The 23,330-nt window shown below is 32.8% G+C and overlaps 1 protein-coding gene across 1 annotated transcript in view; it reads right to left on the bottom strand.

Annotated features, from left to right (window-relative positions):
• LOC127798735 (uncharacterized) overlaps positions 1 to 13,073 on the bottom strand; it is a 106,446-nt gene extending 93,373 nt beyond the window's left edge. The window contains exon 1 of the mRNA XM_052332298.1: positions 13,059 to 13,073. The gene's annotated coding sequence lies outside the window, so the exon portion shown is untranslated. The remainder of the gene's footprint in view (positions 1 to 13,058) is intronic.
• Positions 13,074 to 23,330: the final 10,257 nt, after the last annotated feature.

The raw sequence follows: 23,330 nt of genomic DNA, 5'->3' as shown, positions 1-23,330 counted from the left end.
ATTTGTATCCCAACTTTCGATCTCTGTAATCAAAATTGGTCATTGATTGATTTTGAGTCTCTATTTAAAGGCTTGCAAAGGATAAAATAAACTATTATATACTTGAAACCACCCAAACTATCGGTTAGCAGTTTGGGTGTTTCGATGATTTCAATTATAATAGTTAGCAACAATTAATAAGAAAAAAATAGGAAACATACAAACAATAATGATTTTTTATTCTTTTAGTTAATGTAAGGTAAAAAAAGTTGGTGAAATTTTGATTATTTCAAAGGTTTTATTCCAAATCATTAAAAAAAATTGTGAACTTGTTATTTTACTTAAGTAAAATTTTATGTTTTGTGACTAAATAAAAATTTAAGGATAAATTTCACTTATCTCCCTTGAGGTTTGCCTAAATTGTATCGACTAATTTTGTATTTTTAAATAACACTGACCTCATTTGAGATTAAGTGTTGTGCAATGCATATCCATTGTCGTTAATTAATGATAGTTAATTTTGTAAAAATTCTCAAAATACCTTTCTTTCTTTATTTTTTTCCTAAATTACACATGAATACAAAAATTTTAAAAAATTACTCAATAGGATCATTTCCAGCAGTCATCTATTGCTAACTATTATCAACAAGCTTTGTTAATGAGATTCTTTAATTGTTGGAAAGATAGAGAGTGAGTTAGGATCCATCTTTGAATCCAGATCGTTCTAGGTTTGGATAAACTCATAGATTCGGGTTCATGAAAAACCCAAAATGCACATGCGCATATAGACTTATCACTAATAAATCTTTGTCGTTGCTACTTCAACATAGATTAGAGAAGAACAAAGAGAAATCGAAGAAAGAGAATGAGAAAAAAGATGAGAGAAATCGATATGGGTTCAAACAACCCACATTTTGGCTCATCCATGATTATTTTACTTTACATTCATTATCGATAGATTACAAAAGATAGAAAGACCCATTTGGGTTTCTATAGAAACCTCTATCAAAGGTTTGATTTTAAATTTCTTTATAAATCAAAAAGAGAGATTATATATCTATGCAGAAAGATAACTATCATAGGACAAAAAGAAAAAAAAAATAATTAGAGTGGGCATTAGAAGATTTTTGTTGGATTGCAAGGGTAGTCAACAGTTGTATGCTTCAAATGAAATAAAGCGAATGAGATAAATGAGAATAAAGACGAAAGTAAGAGAGAAAGATGTGATAATCTATATATAAAAACAAAATATTAAATTTGTGTAATCTATTAATCACAATGGAGGTAGTGTTCATTCTAAAAATATAGGGGTAGTTATTGCAATTTAGTCAAAATTTTATTAGTATCTTATGAAACTTACCAAAAATTTTATCTTACGAAAAACTTAGGTTGCTTTCTCTTTACTATTTTCAAGTCATTTTTAATTTTCTAAAATAATAAAAACATGTTCACTTTGTTGTTTTTTAAAAATGCATTTTTGAAAACAAATTTTTTTTTTAAAAAAACTCAAAATAACAAAAAATTATTTTGAGTGTTTTCATTCAAAATAAACTTTAAACTCAAAACACATTTATTTATTTATTTATTCATATTTTATTATTGTAATGAAAAAAATATTACAAAATTCATTAACTTTAAAATATATATATTTTTTAATAATATATTAACATTCAATATTTCTAATTTACTGAATAATCAAATTTACTGAATAAAATATCATTAAAAAATTATTTTTAAAATTTCAAAGAGAACTCGTGTTCTAATTTTTTGTTTTGAAAAATAGTTTTTATAATGACAAAAAGAACATGTTTTTAATTTTTTAAAAACAGACTACCAAAATAAAAAAACTAAAAATAAATTCAAAACTCAAAACTGAAAATTGAAAAGGAAAGAGAACGCAGCCTTAGGTAGTGTTCTTTTCGTATTTCATTTTTAAATTTTGAATTTATTTTTAGTTTTGTATTTTGAGTGTCTATTTTAAGATTTTTAAAAATGCGTTTTTTTTTGTCATTGTGAATAATTGTTTCTTAAAATAGAAACTAGAAAATGCGTTTTCTTTGGAATTTTAAAAAAACTTATTTTATGATATTTTATTTAATAAATTTAATTATTAAATAATAAAATTAACTCTTTTTAATAAAATTCTACTATTAAAATAAAATAATAAATTTGATTAATAAATTACTGACATATATTTTAACAATAATTTACATTAAATTATACACCTAATAATATACTATATATTATTCTGTATTTTTAATTATAATATAGATATACTACATTTTTTAAATTTTAAATAAATATATAATTTTATTTTCAAAATTTAATAATAATTTTTTCTTCCTTTTTCTATTCTTTTCTTTTTTACTTTTTTTTCCTTTTCTTTTTTCTATTTTCTTCTTCTCCGATGCCCTACATCATCTCCGTCGACAACGACCATTGTGGGCCAGAGATTCACACAATCAGAGCCTACCATTAGAAACTCCAATTCAAGAGAGTTAACATATACAAAAATATGTCAGATTTAACAGTTGAATTTTCGTAGATCTAATTTTTAATTTTTGGCCATAAGTGAAAAATGCATTATCAGTCGCCACTGGCCACTATTGTAACGGGCCACCTCCCGGAGCCTCTCCGTGCACAAAGAGGATCCGTGAGAGGGTCATCACTTAAATGATACCGAACAATAACGCAACTACAACTCAAACACCACCCTTATTTTAACTATACATTTTTAATCAAAAAGCATCTCACAGTCGTTCTTACATAAACATTCATATCGTGAGACCACCTGGCTTACATAACATATATCTAACTCAAAATTATAAACATTACACAATGATACCCAGGACCTAAGTTCGGAAGAGCTCTGCACTTGCTATTATGACTCGACAACCTGGACCCAACTTCATCAAACGAACCTGATACATCGGACAAATCTCTTACTTGAAATGATGGAAAATAAATGTGAGTCACAAGACTCAGCAAGCTCATGAAAAGAAGGCAGGTTAAAGACAGAACTCTTCCAATAACACCCCATGCAATTTATGTCAAAGCAACGTCATATCATGCTATGCCCAATACCTGCCTTATTTCTATATGCATAAACATATGGTAAACTCTACATAAACGGTCCTTGAGGCCCACTCAAAACACCCATTAACACCCAAGTCCAATATACCAACCTGTTAACAGCTTTTAATAGGCTACTTTATCATTATTCCAAACATGCTCTCTCATGTTACCGTTTTATCATGCCGTTGCCGTGGGACTTTAACCCCCGGTCATTCCGTGTGCCACGCTGCCATGAGTCTCACTCCTAAGGTCTTACCGTGGCCACGCCCACCACACATACTCATAACTTAAAACCACATATTCTCACCGTGCAATGCAACAATTAGGAGATGCAACTGCTTATGTAGCATAAACGTAATGACAAGGCTCTCATTAACCAAACATCAGGCCATATTATGCCCACATAGGAATTTGTAAGACTGGGAAGTGCTATGACACACACCAAGAAGGGGGTGAATTGGTAAATTTAAATTAAAAAAATTACTTTTGAGAAAAATAAACACTCTCGTTTGGTGAAAAATAAATATGAAGTCTTATGAATGATTAAGCGAAATAAATAAGAATAAAAATGCTAACAAAACAAATGAAACAGTGGCACAAGAAACCAAGATTTATAGTGGTTCGGCTTTTCAAGCCTAGTCCACTACCTTAGCTACCAATTAAGGATTTTTAAACAATTTTACTATCAACCCCCTACTCAATACGAGTAGGTCCTCTAGTCCTTGACTAGAAGATGTACAACTCTCCCAAATTTAATGGGCCCTCTAGCTTACGCTAGGTAAACTGTGAAAATACAATGAAGCTGAATCTAAGAGTTAAATTCTCTTAGTACAAATTCTCTCTACAATCAATACGAGGCTGTAAATGAATGAAACAGTAGATAGCATAGCCTCTAAAAGATATGCACAAGAGAGAGTACAAGTTTGAAAGCACAAAATGCAAAGAGTATGCTCGATAGATAATCATAATAAATGTTCTTTAGCAGCCTTCAACTCCTTCAACCACCAATTTATAGATGATGACAGAAAAATACAAAAATTGAGCCGTTGGGGTAGTTGAGCAAGCATTAAATGCGGCCAAAAACTAGCCGTTATGAATTCTACAAAAGACTTAGTCGACAAAGGAGAAATGGTTAGTCGACCAAGACACAAAAGAACTAAGTCACTTAGTCGACCAAGATAAAAAATAGGTAAAGCACTTAGTCGACCAAGGCTGACCTTCTGTCTACCAATTTAAGAGCTAGTCGACCAAGTTATATCAGATATCTTCTAGTCGACCAAGGCCTAAGGCTGGTCGACCAAGACTTAAAAAAGAACATACTGTTAGTCGACCAAGATTTATGGATAGTCGACCAAGCCAACTTGATAAATAAGAATACACGATAGATGACCAATCTAAAAACTCTTTGAATCTTAACTACTTGCATAGCTTTAAGATGGAAACAGTAGTATAGCCCAACTTCATTTCTTCTTGCACAACTTCATGAAATTGATTTTTGCATATATAGAATACAATGAATCTTATATTATTTGCATTATATTTGTCATTATCAAAACCTTGTCATTAGATCACAAGAGATATCAAATATCAGAATTCACACATGTGTTATACTCTAAATGCACCGGCTCACCTAAGGAATCCAAGTTAGTTCTTAGACCAATTAGGTCATGCAAATGTTCACACATCCCTTCCACACAAAGCATGTCCCATCAGTGGGTGCAACCTAGTCCCCTACAACATATATATCATGCAATGCACAAACCAAGGCAAGAATCTGGCAGTATCAGCTCTTCTGGCCCGTCTAACGCTTATCATAGCAACTGATAACTGACGCCCATACATCCAGCCATCAGCTGCCACAACCCACGGTCTACAGTCAATAGCTTTGTACCCCGTACCCTTAAGACACAGATAGACAACATTAAATTTAGCCACTTAAGCTCATCAATTCACACATTTTATCCATAACAACATAGACACTATTATGTCATTCACGTTCTTATCTCTTCTCATACACAGGAAACCATTTCCACATTCATAATAAATTATTAACATAATCCCATAATCTTGACCATAGCCACTTTCTAAGAACCTAACCCCAACGGGTTCGGCATCATTCCCAATGGAAGCGGAGCGATACGAAGCTCCGTAACAGTTGAAACGAAAGACACCAAGACATCATTGCTTAGCTCATTCTATTAACAGTAAACCCATTAATAAACTACAAGTCATAGGGTGGTTACCACACGGATTATTATTATTAATGCGTGGAATCGAGTCAAGGTGAGGGAGGGAATAAAATATGAGAAATCATAGAGACTTTTACGGGAATTAAAGAACGTGAGGAGAGGGTTATGAGCTTGCCTGAAACCGATTGATTCTTGCCTTTTTAGTGCTCATGTTGCGAAGTAAAACATTTTATGGGAAATAACATGATAACGACTCAAATTAATCTACATAATCTAGCCGTGAAAATACATAATTTAAACATACAATACTTTTACTAATTTTTACCCACTTACCTAAATATTTTACATACCAAATAACTCTCAAAATCTCATTAATTTCTCCCATTTTCCTTTTTTCGTTAAGCTGTTAGCCGCGCCTTCTTGTTTCTCCAATTTCTTCCTCTTAGCTCTAGAACGCCCTCATTTAAGGCCTTTAAAGGCCCCTGCTTGCTATCCAAGCCTCCTCCAATTTATATCAAATTAAGTGGCTTTTAAACCACAACAAAGGAAGGCCAAGAAGCGGCCACGTCGCTACCGGGGCTCCTACCCATTTCCTATTTTATTATAATATAATATTAATCATTTTCAATATAATATAACCTATTTTCCCTTGTTATATAATATGTATATTTATACACCATATTATACATATATATATATATGTACGTGCAATCCCTTAATTTCCCAAATACCTTCACTTCACTTGGCTTATTATTCTATTATTTTATTTTATATATAAACATATTAATATTTATAATATTTTATTTATTTAAAACACTTAATAGTAACCTAAGTTCTAAAAATTCCCCAAACTTCCGATTACTTTCCTATTCGAGAATATAATAAATTTAATATTTTTCTTTAAATTTCTTTAAGTCACAAATATTCCATAAATCACTAATAAATCTAAAATATTGAAATTAATAATTATTATTTATTTCTAAAATTTCAAATTATTACAACCGTGGTCAATAGTTTCTGACTATCAGAGGCAACCACCTGAGACCCAAGGGCTCATCGACCAACATAACCAAAAATCAATAAAATCCAACTACCAAATCTCCTTAGATCTTAGTTTAAAAGTTCAACCCATATGTTTATATATGCATTGCTAGTCGCCATCAGCCACGATGATTAGAGGCAACCACCCAATACCCAAGGGTTCATTGACCAACATACCCAAAAACCAACAAGAGAAGGAAGAGATGAGATGAGAGATGATACAACCAACAAGATCAAATGGCAGGGTGCGGCAATAATGGTGGTGGCGGGTGAGGTCGACAGTTGCTCATGGAGGTGACGGAGATGGCGGGTGTGGTCGATGGTTGAGACTTGAAAAGAAAGAGAAGAGAGAGAGAGAGAGAGAGAGAGAGAGAGAGAGAGAGAGAGGATATCTATGAGATTGGGGGACGTGGGGTTATGTGTTTTTCGCGTTTTGCGTGTTTTCAGTGTATTTTGGCTGAAAACATCCAAAATTTTAAGGCTTGATCTCTTTGTCATTTTCGGGCCATTTTATATTTTCAGTTTTTCAAAACAGTGAAAACATGTTCTCTTTGTTATTTTCAAAAATGCATTTTTGAAAACAAGAAAATTTTTTGTAAAGGAAATGCAAAATGACAAAAACTCATTTTGGCTATTTTTAGCCAAAACACGGTTAAAAAACCAAAACGTAGAAAACAGTTGCTGCCTTTTCTCTCTCCCTTCTCTCTTCCAGATTCGACGAACTCCGTCCATTTTTTCTCTTCTCTTGCTGCCTCTTCTCTCTCCCGTCTCTCTTCCTTGCTTTCTCTCTCTCTTCCTTTTTGGTTGGCGACGCACCTGCCACGGCCATCTCCGCAGCGGGCTACAGTGTCACTCTTTCTTTTCTCTTCCAAATCAGAGTCCTCTGTTTCTTCTTCTCTTTCTCTCTCTCTCCCTTGTTGGCCGGTGATGCACCTTCCATGGCCATCGAAGCTGCAAACCATCACCGCCGTGACCAGCAACCCAAATCTGCCTCGCCTTCATCGTTTCAGCAACTCCGCCGCGCCTCACCTTCACCTATGCATGTCGTTGCAGTAACCTAGATCTACCGTTCACCATTCGCCTACACCATCGATCACTTCCTCCTACGGCTCTTCTTCTTTAGGTTGAAGCCCTTGTACTTGTTGGAGGATTATGTATGATTTTGTATTTTTGTATGCTTAAATCTGGATCTGGATCTGTGAATCTATTTAAGGAAATATGTATGATTTTATATTTTTATTTCTTATTTGGTGACTGTTAGTATGATAGATGGGATTCTTATTGGTGGTTAGGTGATTCGTTTGAGTATAATTCTATGTTCTTATGATTTGAAGGAAATATTCATGTTGTTTTTGACAGCACTCTTCACTCAATTCTTTCATTTGATGCTACTAGCTATCCTTTTGGAGTTTGTGTTCTTGGGTTGTTGTAATACAAGCTTGGGGATTAATCCTCGTTGTATTATGTGGTGTACTTGAAAGGAAACAAATAGGATATATTTTAAGAGTAGTGGGAGCCAATCCAATTGAATGAAAAGAACTATGTTTACCTTTGAATTGGGCCAGTATCCCATGTCCCATTAGTGTTGCATTTTTTGCTATTAGTTTTGTTTATCGAGTTTATCTATAATTTTAATTTTTTATCAAAGTTAATTTATTTCTTATTTTTATTTTTTTATAACGAAAAAAATATTACAAATTCACCAACTTTAATATATATATTATTTAATAATATATTAGTATTAAACTGTTTTAAATAAATGATCAAATTTATTGAATAAAATATTATAAAATATTTTTTCTCAAAATTCAAAGTGAACGTGTTTTCTAGTTTTTAGTTTTACAAAATAGTTTACCAAAATGACAAAAAGAATGTATTTTTAGTAATCTCAAAACAGACACTCAAAATAAAAAACTAAAAATAAATTTAAAACTCAAAACTGAAATACAAAGAGGACACCACCTTATTGTTTTGGGTTTCCTTCACAAATTTTTTTCTTGTTTTTGAAAATACGTTTTTGAAAATAACAAAGTAAATGCGTTTTCAATGTTTTAAAAACTAAGGCTGCGTTCTCTTTGCTTTTCAATTTTCAGTTTTGAATTTTAAATTCATTTTCAGTTTTCTATTTTAGTAGTTTGTTTTTAGAAAATTGAAAACTCGTTCTTTTTGTCATTTTAAAAAACTATTTTTCAAAACAGAAAATTAAAAAACACGTTCTCTTTGAAATTTAAAAAAAAAAATTTAATAATATTTTATTTAATAAATTTGATTATTAAGTAAATTATAAATTTTAATGTTAGTATATTATTAAAAGAATATATACATTTTAAAGTTAATGAATTTTGTAATATTTTTTCCCATTACAATAATAAAATATAAATAAATAAATATGTTTTAAGTTTTAAGTTTGTTTTGGATGAAAACACTCAAAATAACTTTTTATTATTTTGATTTTTCTTTATAATTTTTTTTTTTGTTTTCAAAAATATATTTTTAAAAATAGCAAAGAGAACATGTTTTCATTATTTTAGAAAATTGAAAACCAAAAATGACTTGAAAACAGTAAAGAGAACGCAACCTAAAAAACTCAAAACGAACCGAAAATAGTAAAGAAAACACAGCCTTAGTTATTGTGAGTGATTGGTTTGGTGGTTTACTAGAAATTAAATTCCAATGAAAACCACTTTCCACAACTAACCATTTCTTTTATGGTTAGATAATTTTTCAGTTTGAGTCTGTTTGATTTTTTCTTGCTTACCCCTATCAAAGAGATTAGAAAGTCTTAGTGATACGATGGTTCACTTTTTCAGCTCAAAACATCTTCCTCCTCGTTGATCAGTAATCCACATTAGAAATGTTAGTTTTGCTCTCTTACTGTCTATAAGTCTTGTAAATCATTTCAACCTAGTTCAAAATCATTTGATTAGAATTTAAGTCCAAAAGAGCCACTTTAAGAAATTTTTAAACTTACTAAACCATAACTGACCACTTCTTTTATGGTTTGACAATTTTGTAGTTTGAGTCAATTTAGTTTTTTCTTGCTTACCTTTATCAATGAGATTAGAAAATTTTGGTGATATTGTTCAATTTTTCAGCTCAAAATGTCTTCTTCATCATTGATGAGTAATCCATATTGGAAACATTGGTTTTGTTCTCCAACCATCTATAAGCCTTGTAAGTCATTTCAACCCAATTCAAAATCATTTAATTAGAATTTAAGTCCAAAAAGGCCAACTTAAACTATTCGTTTTGTTGCTGAGCAAATTTTTCACAAGCTTATAAACTCAATTACTTTTAATTTGATGGTTGGTAATGTAAATTGGCATTACTTTTAATTCAATGGTTGATAATGTAAGAATATTACTTTTAATTCGATTCGATGTTAATAATGTAAATTGGAAGTACCTTCTTGTTCTTGATCATGCCCTCTTCAACACCTATCTTTTGGTTTGTCTAAACTAAAGCTTCTTTGGATTTTATTCGAATCCAAAGTAGACTACGTAATTAATCAATTGTGTATTTTAACAACTTTAAGCACAATATAATCAAACCACTCGATTTTTGACAAAATTGGGTTAAAAGAGTTTATCTAAATGTCCTCTATGATGTTTCGTATTGGATTTGACCCAATTTAATTCTATTTAGTTGAATTTTTTTTGGTCATTCTTAGCTTCATAACTTAAAAGAAATTGACTTACATATGCAATTTTAGCAAATTACATTTAGGACTTATTTTTTTCTTAAATTCAAGTTTTACTTCTTATAAGTCTCCCTCAAAGGCGTAACAATTCACCAAAATCATTGCTAAGTACCCTTGGGGTACCATTTCAATAAGTTTAAAAATAAATTTTAATATCTAAAATTTCTCTAAAATTCCTAGATATTACAAATCTTGACCCATACAATTGGATATTAATTAACTAATTAGACTTATTATTAAGTACTACTAATTCTTATATTTGACACGTATATTTACACATGTATTCTTGTAGATGATATTGGACCGATCACTAAGGTCTGCATCGAACAAAGTACCTGCAAAGGCGAGGGTTTATTCCCCCGAGATGATTCTGACGCTCAAGTCAGTATGAGAAAAATACTTGAAATGAAAAGTCACTTAATAGTCAGATATCCATTCCTTTAGAGGTTGACCTCTATTTATAGATGGCGTAAAACTTAATTCAAAAAGATAAGATAACCTTCGAAATGGGACGTTGGAGAGATTCTCGGTTGACTGGGTCTCTCTTGTCCAATTCAAATCTATGGAGATTCAAAGGACACGTGGCGCTCTCTGGGATAGACACATGGCGATTGCATACTAACACATGTGTCCCCAAGTTGATGGTAGTCTTCGAGATTAGCGGGGTAAATTCGCCCTTATGTAAAATATCCCCTCACCACTTTTCTTATTGTAGATATTGTAACGTTTTTACATCGCTGAGTAGGTTTTTCAATGGTTGATTATAATAGGTCTTCACAAACAAAATACTTAGCTCACATAATTATGTTTTGTTACCATTTACGTCATGTTACAATTGAGCTTGCCTAACTCATCCCTTTGCTTGTTGACATATTAGATTACATGAATATATAGGAGAGGTAGGCAAAAATCTGAATTGGCCGCTCATTATTAATTACCATACCATGCGATGATGTCGCAACCCAATTCTATGTCAATTGTCTACTATGAAGGTCTTGGATGTATTATTTAGTATCATGAACTTAATATTGAACTACAACTAACACTTTTTAGATAAGTTGAAAAGTAATGATCTTTACAAAGAAACACACATCTGTTATAATGGCTTGAAAAAGCTAAGGTGGTGTTCTCTTTGTGTTTCAATTTTATGTTTTGAGTTTTGAATATATTTTGAGTGTGTTTTGAGATTTTTGAAAACATGTTTTTTTTGTTATTCTAAAAACTGTTTCTTAAAACAGAAAAATAGAAATCGCAGTTGTTTTGAAATTTTGAGAAAAAATATTTTATAATATTTTAGTTAATAAATTTGATTTAAAATAAATTATAAACAATTATCAATAAATTATAAATCATTAAAAAAAATCATATTACATATTACATATTCCAGTATTCAGATAAAATAAAATAAAAAATCAACTCACAAAAGAAAATCAAAGCAGAAAAGAATTCAAAACACAAAAAGAGCACAACAGAAAGGAAGAATGAGAGGTTGCGACAGTGGCAGATGCGAGCGGAGGGCGGTGAAGGGGACGCTGCAAGTGATGGTTGGGGTTATCGGTTGACTGCGGTGGGAGGTGGCTGGGGTTGTCGGTCGACAGGGGTCATCAAGCCATTATCTTTGCTTGCTCTGCCATGGCTGTCGTTTGCTCGGTATCATCAAGCTATCATCGCCGGCTTCATGTGGCCGTCGACGATGGAGGATGAAGGAGAAAAGAGAAAGAGTCAGCGATAGTGGTGGCGAGTAAGGAGAAGTCGGCAGCAGTGGTGGAGGATGAAGGAAAAGAGAAGAGAAATGAGAGAACGGAGAAAAGAGCGAGATAGAGAGAGAAAGGGCATGGGTTCTGTGAGTGCGAGAATGGGGAGGGGGGTTGTTGTTTTTCGTGTTTTGTGATTGTTTTGTATTTTCAGTGAGTTTTCACTGAAAATACCCAAAACAATATTGTTTTGGATTCCTTTTACAAAATTTTTAGTTGTTTTCGAAAATACATTTTTAAAAATAGTAAAGAGAACACGTTTTTGGATATTTTTAAAAATTGAAAACAGAAAACGACCAAAAAACGATGAAGAGAACAAAAACTTCTTCCTATCATAAGAATTGACCAAGAGTAGATAGCTAGGGGTCATGACATTTTTCAAGAAAGTAGATTGTGACACAATCGAAATTTGTTCACTAATAAAATATTATTTTATATTTTTAGTGGAAAAATCATGTATCAAACTATATTCAAAACTCAAAAATATGCATCTAAAATTCATAAGTCTAAATTCCAAGTGAATAACCCAATCAAATTAGCAAATAATAGTCTAATTTTCTTCGTTCTTCACAATCTAGTTGATGTTTAAAGATTTAGAGAATAGAAACATGAAGGATAATTGAACAATGATGAAACTAAAACATGAAAAACAAAATAATCAAGCAAATGCCAACTTGAAAAAAATGAAAGGCAAAAAAGAAAAATTTTATTTTTAGTCATCAAAGTGTCTACATAGGTGACATGCACGTCCCCATCTATATCCTCCTAAAAACTTTTAAGAAAGTGTCGAACATGTCACATTTCTATGTTTGACATGTATCATGGGTGTGTTTGCATATTAGTGTATGACACATTGATAACATTGGTAAGGTAGCCCCTAGAAAGTGTTCGTACTTTGTAATGCCGCAGAAGCCAACGCTCGAGTCCTTTGTAAAGAGAGTCCTCATGCAGGATTAGGCATAGGTTGTATGGTACTATGGTTACCTTCTCCAGTAGAGTTGCAATTTTGAAACCCAAGAATCTCCATTGAGGACAGTCCATATTAAATACATCAAAAAGGGCTTTGACGGGCAGATCGTTGATATTAAGTCGATTGCGTCTACGATCATGGCGAGGCAACGACCTGTATACATACATCTCTTCTGCTCTGTGGCCAGCATAAGATTTCAACTGTAGGTGAAATCTTTCTGCTGCATTTCCATTTTATTGAATTATTGAACGAATCCGAACCATGGTGGCATCAGATTCTAGAAACAATTGGACTTTCTCGTCCACATTAAGTAAATCATAAACGCGAGCAAGGAGGGATAGGAGAGTCACCGGAATTGGGGGATCCTCAGAGTCGGAGGAACCTCGTTGTCCGAGTACTGGAGTCGGCCAATCAAGTGCCAACAAGGGTTTGTCCCGAAGCAGCTGAAGATGATGGATGATAAGGGGAAGGGGTCGTCGTCGTCGTCGAAGGAAGATGAGATCGTCGTCCTCGAAGGCCATGGATTCGCCGGAGGTTACCCTCTCTCTCTCCCTCTCAGGTACGGTAACACAACCCTTGAGACGCTCACGGCACGATTTGAACTTATTTTTATTTTCTTTCAGAATGAAAGCCAAGAATTAAAGTTAATTTTACTTATCAAATTGAGGTTAGCCTAAATTGGCAATCGAAGGTGTGATTTTTAAAATTACACTAACTTCTTTTATAGGTCACAAAACATTGAAATTAATCAAAGTAAACCACTATATGCTTAAAACTATCCAAACTATCACTTAGTAATTTGGATGATTTGTCTCCACGGATATAGCCCGATGGTCGGGACCGTAATAATTTGGATAATTTAGGTGATTTCAATTATAACCATTAATAACAATTAAGAAAAAAAAGTGAAAAACATACTAACAATAATGATATGTTATTCTTTTAGTTGATAATTAAGTAAAAAAGTTGATGAAAATTTGATTATTTCAAAGGCTTTATTTCAAATCATTAAATAAAAAATTATAAACTTGTTATTTTACTTAACAATCAAGTAAAATTTAAAGTTTACTGACTACATAAAAATTTAAGAAAAATTTCACAAACCTCCCTTGAAGTTTGCTTAAATTACATCGACCAACTTCGTGTTTTCAAATAGCACTAACCTCCCTTGAGATTAATTATTGTGCAAGGCATATCCATTATTGTTAATTAATAGTAGTTAATTTTATAAAAATCCCTAAAATACCTCCATCTCTCTACTTTTTCCTAAAATTACACAAAAAATAAAAAATTAAAAAAAAATTACACAATAGAATCATTTCCAACAGTCATCTACTACTAACTATTAGCGATAGGGTTTGTCAATGAGATTCTTTGATTGTTAGAGAGAGGAAGAGAGAGAGAGTGAGCTAGAATTCATCTTTGAACCTAGATCATTCTAGGTTTGGATAACTCATAGATTAAACCCAAAATGTACATGCACATATAGACTTATCATTAATAAACCTTTGTCGTTGCTACTTCAACCTAGATTAGAGAAGAACAAAGAAAGACCGAAGAAAAAGAAAGGGGAAGAAGATGAGAGAAATCAGTCTAGGTTCAAATAACTCATATTTGGGCTTGTCCATGATCGTTATATTCTAAACTCTTTGTCGATGGGTTGCAAGAGGGAGAGGGAGAGAGAGAGAGAGCCATATGGGTTTCTATAGAAACCCCATCAAGGTTTGATTTTGAATTCTTCTATAAATCGAAGAGAGAGAGATTGAGAAAGATAACTTATGCATGAGTAAGATGACTATTATAGAACAAAAAAAAAAAAGATTAGAGTGAGCATCCAAAGGTTTTTGTTGGACTATAAAGGTGGCCAACAGTGGTATGCTCCAAGTGAAAGAAAGAGAATTAGAGGAATAAGAATAGAGACGAGGGGAAAGAGAAATATGTGATAATTTATATATAAAGACAAATATTCAATTTGCATATAATCTATTAATCACAAGGGAGATAGTGTTGATTCTAGAAATACCAGCCTTGTCAGTGCAATTTAGTCAAATTTTAAGAGTATATTATGAAATTTATTCAAAATTTAATCTTACAAAAAACTTAGTTATTGTGAGTCATTGACTTGGTGGTTTACTAGAAATCAAATTTCAAACAAAACCACTTTAAGTAGTTTTTAAACTTACTAAATCATAACTGACCACTTCTTTTGTAGTTCGATGATTTTTCAATTTGTGTCAGTTTGATTTTTTCTTGCTTACCCCTATCAAATAGATTAGAAAGTCTTGGTGATACAATGGTTCAATTTTTCAGCTCAAAACATTTTCCTTGTCATTAATCAGCAATCCATATAAAAAATGTTGGTTTTGCTCTCTTATCATCTGTAGGCCTTGTAAGTCGTTCAAACCTAGTTCAAAATCATTTGAATAGAATTTAAGTGGAAAAAGGCCATTTAAGTAGTTTTTAAATCTACTAAACCATAACTAACCACTTCTTTTATGGTTTGACGATTTTGCAATTTGAGTCAAGTTGGAATTTTCTTACTTACCCCTATCAATGAGATTAGAAAGTCTTGGCGATATTGTTCAATTTTTCAGCTCAAAATATCTTCCTCATCATTGATCGATAATCCATATCGAAAACATTGGTTTTGACCTGTCATAAGCCTTGTAAGTTGTTTCAACCCAATTCAAAATCAATTGATTAGAATTTGAGTCCATAAGGTTGACCTGAACTGTTTGTTTTGTTGCTAAGAAAATTTTTCATAAACTTATAAGGTCGATTACTTTTAATTCTATGGTTGATAATGTAAATTGGCTTTAATTTTACTTTTAACTTGATTACTTTTTAGCCATCGAAGTGTTTACATAGGTGACATGCATGTGCCCGCCTGTATCCTTCTAAAAAATTTTAAGAAAGTGTCGAACATACCACATTTCTTTATTAGCATATGACACATTGATAACATTGGTAAGGTAGCCCCTAGAAAGTGTTTGTGCTTTATAATCCTTGCTTTTTTAGCAAGATTCATTTTCATTAAATATTTGCCTAAAAAAATTCAATTGTAAGCATAAAGTGCCACCTTTGACCCAACAAACATGAAAGACGACGATTGAGGAAGGTGACGTCGGACGGCTACGGAATACGACGGCTGCAGAAGGCGACACTGGACGGCTGCGGAAGACGACGGCTAAGGAAGGCGACACCAGATGGCTGAGGAAGACAATAGTTGAGGAAGGCAATGCCGGACAGCCGCGAAAATGGGCGATTGAGGAAGGCGACACTAGATGGCTGCAGAAGACAACGGTTGAAGAAGGCGATACCGAATGGCTGTGAAATGCGACAATTATAGACAAAGGCGACTCAAGGAAAAGACGGTCATGGGCCACAAGATGCAAGACGGCCTCAAGTAAGGAAAGGCAAGATGGTCGTGAGCCGCAAGGAATGCGACAGTCATAGGCTAGAGCTGCACAACGACCGTGGGCCATGAGGCATGCCACGACTGTGAGGTGTGCAATGGCTACATTGAAGCCAAAGTAATCTCTCAAAAACGCTAGGGCTCCCACACAACATGTAAACATGATAACTCCAATAGTTGAAAATCCTTTCAGCAAAAGGATAGACAATCATCCACAAGGAATTTCATTCCCAAAAAGGGTAAGATAAATACCATCTATAAAAGATAGATATTATCCACAACAATTCTAATTCCAATTGAATGAGAATTAATCAAAATAAACGTTATCTATAAGAATCTTAATCCTGGGACACTTTGGATCACTCCATATTTTTTTATAAATAGTTTGACACTTATTCCAAAAAAGGTACGTGTCTAATACTGGTGTAAATACTACTCTACAGTTTTTATCACTTTCAGTATCTAACTTAGTATCGAAGTGTTTGCACAGGGACCCTTTCGCACCTTATGATAGTTTTCTCTTTTGTAGACTCAAGCAGCTTTACAATAACATTTTTCGATAACTAAATTCATTGTTATATCTTGGCAATAACACTATTGAAACTAGAATAAACAATCTCAAGAGTCTATCGAATATAGTAGAAATGCTTACTAAATAGATGGCACAAGTTCTTAACATACTAGATAAGCAAAAGATAAGAGATGATTTTGTAGAGTCCCCCCATTCTAATGAGTTTGTATATAGCATACTTGAGACTTCGATGATACACATTGCTTCCATTAAGATTCCTCACTCATATGGGACACTACCTTCTTTCAAACCTAGGCATCCCCATGATAGAAATACACATCATGAAGCACCTAAGTATGACTGCAAGCATTTAAACTTTGAAAAACCTATAGCTAATGTCAGGGCGATAACTTAGCCCATAGAGAACAATTCAAATTCAAAGTCTTAGGCGCTAGTTGTTGAATTGTAGGAGCTAATTTAACTCATTCATTTCAAATTTAAATTCAAATGTATATGTCAGTTATATCAAGCATTTATATATATATTAGCTTTGTAAATCTTGTACAACATTTCAGGAAATACAAAATTATTATAGCCATGTTGGTTTGAGTTATTAGATCAAAATTGCTTGTTGAAGGTGGCATTTTTTTTTTATGAAAATTGAAAGTGGGAACTGAGACTTCAGAGGGAGAATCTTCACATTTCAAATACTCATGAGAAACCAAATGACTATGGAGTTCTTCAAAAGAGAATGGACGGTTTCTTGTCTGGATTAAGGCAGCAAAGTCTCTCAAGGCCAGTTACTCGATCCAGGCACAATATCCGTAAGCCCATCGAAAAATTCCTACTAACCACCAAACATCCTCTTCCATCCACTGTTGAACCAACATGTGTCATTGAGGTAATGAAGTCTCTTGAATGACGATAGGCTTTGGGCAATGAATTGAATGCCCTACTTACCCAAGGTACTTGGGATCTAGTTTCACAAAACCAGTCACAAAATGTTACTGGATGCAAATGGGTCTTCCATATCAAAAGAAACCCAGATGGTTTAATTTCTAGGTATAAAGCGAGACTAGTGGCCAAGAGATTCCATCAAAGACCAGGCCTTGACTACACTAAAACCTTCAGTCCAGTAATTAAACATACCACAATTTGCTTAGTACTCTCTATTACTCTCCAACACCAATGGGTCATTAGACAATTGGATGTGAATAATGCGTTTCTTCATGGTCACCTAAATGAATAAGTGTTCATGGCTCAACCACTTATATTCGTCACTCCTGAATTTTCCAACCATATTTGTCGTTTAAAAAAATCAATTTATGGGTTCAAGCAAGCCCCCTAGGCCTGGTTCCCTGCTTTAGATTCTTTTCTGTGCTCATGGTTTTCACACCTCAAAATCAAATTCTTCTCTTTTCATTCTCAATCGAGGTAACATGATACTTTATGCTCTTGTATATGTGGATGACATTTTACTTCTTGGCTCCTCCATTTCTACCATCAATCATTGCATCTTTTCTTTGGCCACGTAATTCTCCATCAAAGATTTGGGATCTCTTCATTATTTTCTAGGCATAGAGGCTATTCCTACCAAGACATGTCTTTTTCTTAATCAATAAATACAACTGTGACCTTTTTGAATGGATAAAAATGGCATAAGCAAAAGAGGTTGAAACTCCACTTTCAACTAGCACCTTTCTCACATTGCATGATGGTATTGTAGTTGTGGACTACTCTGAATATAGAAGTATTATTGGTAGTACTCTCCAATATTTATCCATGACAAGGCCGAACATTGCCTTCCTAGTAAATTGCCCAGCCTAATTCATGCACAAACCCACTACTATGCACATGGCATCTCTTACCTCATCTGATACCTCAAAGCTACCATCTTTCATGGCATTCATCTCCACAAAGGGCGTTTATCTTTTCTCTATCCCTTTAGCGACGTTGATTGTGTCGGCAACAAGGAAGATTACACTTTAACATTCGCTCATCTTGTTTTCTATGGTGGGAACCTCATCTCTTGGATATCTTCCAAACAACGTGCAATGGCTTATTCCATTGAGGCCAAATATCGATCCTTAGCAACAACCTTAGATGAACTCGTGTGGATTCGATCTTTACTCTTTGAACTTTGCATCCAAGTTCAACATGTCCCAACCATCTAGTGTGACAATCTTAGTGCCACCTATCTTTCACTTAATCTGGTAATGCATAGTATAAAGAAGCACATAGAAATCAATATACATTTTGTTCGTGATCTTGTCCAACAAGGTATTCTCCGAGTGCAATATGTCTCCACCACATATCAACTTGTTGATTGCCTCACAAAGCCCCTATTCAGGCAACATCATCACTATCTCACAAACAAGATTGGTGTCTTCGATGGCATACCACTCTTGTGGAGGTGTGTCAAGGCAACAACTCAGTCCACAAAGAACAATTCAAATTCAGATTTAAATTCAAAGTCTTAGGCGTTAGCTGATGAATTGTAGGAGCTAATTCAACTAATTCATTTCAAATTTAAATTCAAATGTATATGTCAATTATATCAAACATCTATATATATTAGCTTTGTAAATCTTACATAACATTTAGAAAATACAAAATTATTTTCACTCATTTTCTATAGCTAGCAATCCTACAATCAAAGCACATCACGAATGAAATATAGAGAGAGAATATAAGTAACCACCTTCGCCCCATAGGAATATACGAAAAGACAATAGAGAAAACAATAGGAATGTGAAAATGGATGTTCAAGAGTATGATAATGGTTAGACCCTAATGAGTTTTTAGATTGGCTGGATGACATGGAAGATTATTTTACTTGGTATAACATGACTAATATTAAGAGAGTTTATTTTGCCAAAATGAAATTGATTGGTTCTACAAAGAAATATTGACAAAATGTTCAACATAATTTTGAGAGATTAAGTGAGCCTATAATCACCTAATGGGCCATCATGAAGCAAAACTTTGCCATGAACTTGGACCTGACAGAATAAACTCTCATCCAAAAGCAAGAATTAAGGCAAGAAGTGGAGAGAGATAAGGCAAGAAATAAAAGAAATTTAAGAGAATAAAGAGATAGAAGAATAGAAAGGTGAGAGAGAGAGAGAGAAATACAGAAACTGAAATTTAGTAATGTCATTGAATGAATACAAAACAGATTGATTAGCTTTATATATAGCTAATCAATCAACTATTGTAACTGTCCCCTAGAGAATTATTATTCTACAACTGACATCAAATTAAATGGCTATAACCTACTGACAAAGTTAAAGGAGAAGTACATGCCCTCCTTCCACAAGGGTCAGTTGCAATAATAACTACTAAACCTAAAATAGTCAAATTTAAGTGTAATTGAATACTCGACCCAATTTTAAAATCTTTTAATTCAATGTGATTGAAATGAGAATTCTTCCTTTATAATACAAAGACTCTTCTGTCTTGGCTCTCCAAAAATAAATGATCCAAACAAAATTTGGAGGAAATAAATCAACGTTGTCAATTTTGTTGGCTATCCTTTTGAATTTTTTACTAGAATGAGATATTTCAATAATAGAGAATTTCGGTGTTTTGTTTTAGAATTATATATACAATAACATATATGCATATATATATATATATATAACACTCGTCTAACCATTGACTGAAATCAGAAGTGAGGCTCAACCATTCAATGCTAAGTTTGCCATCAACTATTGGCGACTAAAAGAAAATGAATGGAAAAGGCCTGCCAAAAAAAAAGAAGAAGAAGAAGAAGAAGGATAAGGCGTGTTGATCGCCGACTGATACAGCTGACATCGTAGAAAGGAAGACTAAAAGAAGAGACGAGAAAGGAAGACTGACTGAGATTGACCGACCGACACAGTGACACTACCAGAAAAAAAAAAAAAAAAAAAAAAGAAGACAGTTTCTGAAAAAGAAGATGAAAGAACAGACGACCCTCGAGAAAAGAAGATGAAAGGAGAAGGAGAACATGAAAATAGGGAAAAGGAGAATTGTTGTGCTATGTAACAATTGTTGTGACTCGCAAGCCATTGTTGAGATGACCACAACTTCCATGGTCGTAAGTCGTCATTGGAACTGAGAGGATAAAAGAAGAGGAAGGGAAAACTGAAAAAAAGGGTTTTTGTTTTTTGATTACTTTTGCACTGTACATAGTGTCGACCCCCTCCCGCCATCAGAAATCTCGACCCATCCCATCATTTCAGCCAAAGTTTCAATTTTCGTCTAAATTGTCATTTCGAGTAAAAAACCTCTAAGATCGTTAGAAGTTTGTCAATACAAATCTTAAGTAATTTTGTTCTAGTTTCAACAAAAATCAGAGATGTTCCCACCATTTCGGCCGAAACTGAATGGTAATAACCACTTTGGAATAAATCAAATATAGGCTAGGGTGAATACTACACTAAAGGAAGGAAGAAAGCATCACTTGATGGGGAAAACTACATTCTAACTCATTTAATTAAGTAAAGAAAGGAAGAGGGACGGAAATCGTAGAAATAAATATTTGAGAAATAATGTTTTAGGAATAAAAATAGAAATTAATATTGTTTTTGTAGCTTCTTTATTTTAATTTGTTTCTAGTTTCTTTTAATTTTTTTTATTCCCTAAAATCTTAATCAAATCGGTATTATCTTTATAATCTAAATTAGATTGGATCAAAGAAACATAGCTAAAATTAGTTTTTATCTATTAATAATTTTTAGTGATATATTAAAATTTAAACAGTTATGAATATTATTGAATACTGATATTTATTTTGGATAATCGAAATTACTTTTGTTTCTTTGATTCAAGGTTTGCATCAAGGAGACTCCAAACTAAACCCTATAAATTAAACAATAAATAAAATATCAAACTTGGATCGTATTTGATTAAAATGGGATACTGTATTGGGTGAAATCGTATTTGGTCTTTACTAGTCTAGTTAACATTAGTAGAATGTGATAAATTACTAGAAAAATAAAATTGGTGGAATGCAAGTCTAAAATAACATTACCAGAACAAAGCAGATCTTATTACAAGCACAAATGCAGGATGTAGCTCTATTACCAAAATAACTTCATGAATGTGATAGTTATTGGTCTAGATAATATTTAATATATTCTAACTATTAAATAGAAACCCAATTAATATTCATGAGCATAAAAACAAATAAGAAGTAAAGAAACATATATGACGAATAAAAAAGGTACTGAGACATTATTTCTTACGTAACACATAATATCCATATACAAGAAGAATACTCTATATTTTCATAAATATTTAACTTAGTTGTAATTAGAGTTGTCAATAGATCACTTAACCTAATGATCCAATTTGAACTCGACACGAAAATAATGAATTTGAGTTGACCCTTAATAAGTTTGGATCATTATTGGGCTGACTTGATAAGAGTTTATAAGATTCAATTTGATAGTAGAACAAATAAAAAAAATTAAAATTGATTTAATAACAAAGTATGTTCAAGTGGGTCAAGATGAAACCAAAAATTGAAGTTGACCCGTTAACCCCTACCCATTAATTTATATATCTATTTCCAAAATACCACTCAAGCATTTAACATTCTAAATTCCTAATTCAACTTCTAAGCATATTTTTGAGAAAAAAAAAAAAATTAAAACCCTAGAGTTAGAAACATCCAGCAACTTTTCCATTCTTTCATTTTCTCTAACCAACAATCTCCATCCTCTTGACCTCAACTCTAAATAGGTTAATGGGTCAATCTGATCGATATATATTAACTTGAATATAGGTATTTAATATGTTAGCATGTTTAATTGTTTAATTAGCATATTTAGATTAGGGTTAAGGATTCTTGATCCAATAAGCTTTATCAAGTGAAAAGGTGAGCCTTCACATATTGCAACTCAATAGTGACTCAACCTAAACCCGACCTGTTTATCTGTTTGATATCTCTGCTTATAATGACAACTATTGGAATAAATAAAAGAATATTAACAACTAACCAATAAAAAACATAAAGAAAAGATGTTAAAAGCAATAAATAATAGAAATAAACTATTTTTTCTTACAAGAAAACAATTATTTGAACTTAATTCTTCTCCACATTGAATGAATCACTTTTCTGTAAGGTAAGATTAATCTATTTCCAACATGTTTCTTTCTAATGCAACCACACAAGTGAATGAAAATCCCAGCCTATTTGATTCCAACTCAACTAGTTCCTTCCAGGTTTTATGCCGTTCATTTGATTCTGATGAAACCAAATGCCATCTTACAGATTTTCAATCACAAATGGGTAAATTATGAGTAAGAGGACCAGTTGCATGACTTTCACACTCAAAGTTGTACCTTGCTCGTGTCACACAGAACACAGGTTCAGGAGCACCTGCCAATGAAGGAAAATGCATCTTGGTTTCCTGATCGCAATCAATGTTATATGGCACCGTATAAAGCAATCATGTCAGGCGGCTTGCTTCTTGTCTAGGCTTTTAAATTAATCTCCAAGTACAAAAGTTAAGGAAAATTGGATATCCAGCAATTTCAGTGTCCTTGTGAGCTATAAATAAAGGTTTTAAAAATCTCAACCCCATCAATCACACACCTATTTCAGATGCTATAGCTAAAAGGATGCAACCTGATTTGACAAAAACCAAAAGCTTACACAATGTAAATTCTATTTCAAAACTTCCATGGTGAAAATTTTGCTCCATA

Source organism: Diospyros lotus, chromosome 4, assembly GCF_014633365.1.
Source record: "Diospyros lotus cultivar Yz01 chromosome 4, ASM1463336v1, whole genome shotgun sequence".
Lineage (NCBI taxonomy): Eukaryota > Viridiplantae > Streptophyta > Magnoliopsida > Ericales > Ebenaceae > Diospyros > Diospyros lotus.
Note: the sequence above shows the minus strand (reverse complement) of the source record. Positions and strands in the feature narration are given on the sequence as shown.